This window comes from Asparagus officinalis, chromosome 7 (assembly GCF_001876935.1).
Source record: "Asparagus officinalis chromosome 7, Aspof.V1, whole genome shotgun sequence".
NCBI lineage: Eukaryota > Viridiplantae > Streptophyta > Magnoliopsida > Asparagales > Asparagaceae > Asparagus > Asparagus officinalis.
The window spans coordinates 9,724,629-9,727,360 of NC_033800.1; the positions used below are offsets into that span (position 1 = coordinate 9,724,629).

The 2,732-nt window shown below is 34.3% G+C and overlaps 1 protein-coding gene across 2 annotated transcripts in view; it reads right to left on the bottom strand.

Moving 5' to 3' along the window:
• The window catches only part of LOC109849455 (mitochondrial substrate carrier family protein C-like), a 33,716-nt gene that overhangs the window by 29,896 nt on the left and 1,088 nt on the right, over positions 1-2,732 (bottom strand). The window lies entirely within an intron of this gene.

Here is a 2,732-nt window from a genome sequence, read left to right on the forward strand (position 1 = left end):
GCCCGCGTCTTCTTCCTTTCCTCAGAACGAAGAACCCTTGGATCTGATCTCATCTGCTCAGACCACTCTATTTATTTGGTTGGTCTATTTTGGTTCAGATCCGAACCGGATCTAAGTTGGTCCAGATTTGTTTCAGGTTAGACCTATTCGTATCGTCAGATCTGCTGAAGCATAGTTATAGTCCAATTCTGTTGGCAATTGGTGCATGGCTGATCCTGACGCTGAAGACCACGATCTTGTGCTTGACCCAGAGACTGGTATTATTGATTTGCAGCTTTCCCCGTGGTTCGATTACCAGACGTTCGAGAGTGTTCCTGAATACGTCGAACATTTTCATCCGGATACACCACTTCATCCTAACTACGTCGCCCTCGGTGGAGAACTCCCACCCCTCATATTTGGCGTCGTCGAACAGCCTCCGGAGGATCCTCTCATCGAACCCGTTCAACCCGACAATGGTTTAACTCTCTTTCGTCCAAATATTTTTGGAACTGCTGTTGCATGCATGTTGTTATCAATATTATTATCGATTGTGCTTGTGTTGTATTCAGTTTGATGAGTGAGCGAGCGATTCAATTGCCAAGTACATTTACTAGTCTAAATATTACAAATTGAACCGTATTAAGAGAACAAATCATTACATTTATTTTCTGGATAATTTACAAAAGGGTTTGAACTTAGTACATTGCACTTTTGCTTAAAAACCATCGAAAGCTACACTTTATTCTTGAGATTCCTGCCTAGATCGATCGCTGATTTGACGAAGGTTTAACTCTCTTTCGTCCAAAAATTTTCGAAACTGTTGTTGCATGCATGTTGTTATCAATATTATTATCGATTGTGCTTGTGTTGTATTCAGTTTGATGAGTGAGCGAGCGATTCAATTGCCAAGTACATTTGCTAGTCTAAATATTACAAATTGAACCGTATTAAGAGAACAAATCATTACATTTATTTTCTGGATAATTTACAAAAGGGTTTGAACTTAGTACATTGTACTTTTGCTTAAAAACCATCGAAAGCTACACTTTATTCTTGAGCTTCCTGCCTAGATCGATCGCTGATTTGGCGAAGCATTGTTGTCGTTAATCTTCATACCTGCATCACATTATTTCGCATCACAGATTCTGACATATTATATATGTAAATCGCCTATCTCGATGAGACGGAGCCAACTAGATTGTCAAATTTTTAAAATCTCATCAGTAATATCTAATTTTGGCTGAAATCCGAAAATAATTAGCTTTTAGTTTATTTTTAGCAATAAAGTTTGAGTCTATTTAGATTAGAAAATAAATTTAATTTTAGAGTCAAATTAGATTAGGAAACAAATTTAATTTTAATTCATGATTTGTTTCCTTTATTGTAGGGAGTCTTTTTAGGATAGAATTTGATACTTTCTATTTCTTTGTAATTCTAATTTTACTAAGAGTCTTATTTGTTTTTCTATTTAAGAAGAGTCGTGTAACCCCAAAGGAGAATAATAACTTTTGATCAATAAAATTTCTCTTTTCGATATTTTCTTCGTGGATTCGAAAATTGTTCTTTGTGGATTCAGAAAACGCCATTAGTGGATTCTGAGACTATCACTTGGTGGATTCTAAGGGCGTTCTCTGAATCCACAAAGAACAATTTTCGAATCCACAAAGAACTTCGAATTCACGAAGAAAATATCGAAAAAAAAAATTATTGATCAAAAGTTATTATTCTCCTTTGGGGTTACATGACTCTTCTTAAATAGAAAATTAAATAAGACTCTTAGTAAGATTAGAATTACAAAGAAATAGAAAGTATCAAATTCTATCCTAAAAGACTCCCTATAATAGAGGAAACAAATCATGAATCAAAATTGAATTTATTTCCTAATCTAATTTGACTCTAAAATTAAATTTATTTCCTAACTCCAACTTTATTGCTAAAAATAAACTAAAAGCTAATTATTTTCGGATTTCAGTCAAAATTGGGTATTACTGATGAGATTTTAAAAATCTAAAAATCTAGTTGGCTCCGTCTCATCGAGATAGGCGATTTACATATATAATATGTTAGAATCTGCCTTCTGGACTGGAAGATGTGATTGTTTCTTTCCGAAAGTTAATAATATGTATAAGTTTATATTTAGCTCGTGATTGGCCAAATCCTCCATGAAATTGTCTGTTAAGCGTATTGCATCACATTCAGTGGCCTATGTATATTCTAGAGGCACAATTGCACCATTAAAATTTTTAAATTTGCATCTATAATGTTGTAATGCTTACAATTTACCCCGCCATAAATTTTTAAAATTGCACCCAAGACCCAAGCTATCCAAAAATACTAAAGAAATTAGTAACAAATTTGACTTAGCCCATTGGAATGTAGAAGCCCCAATAAAAATTCTAAAAATAAAATATATGGATATGCATTCCCACTGGGAACTACAGTCTTATAATATTATATTTTTATTTTTAGTTAAATAGACAATTGTTCTCTGCGTCCCTAAGTAAAAAATTTTGGATCCGCCGCTGCTACCATTGATCACGAAGATGATTACGGTGACGGAGAAAACACTAGTATGGAGTATGAGTGATGCTTTTTGTAGTTCATAGTGTGGAGTTCTGGTTTGTTCGTTCAGGCGGAGGTTGTTATGGCTCTCTCTTTTTGGCTATTGATATTTTGCTCAGATTGGGATTCTCATAAGTAGCCTCTTACAGTAACAAGTGTTTTGACTTCTATAACTTTTGCCAAAGTCT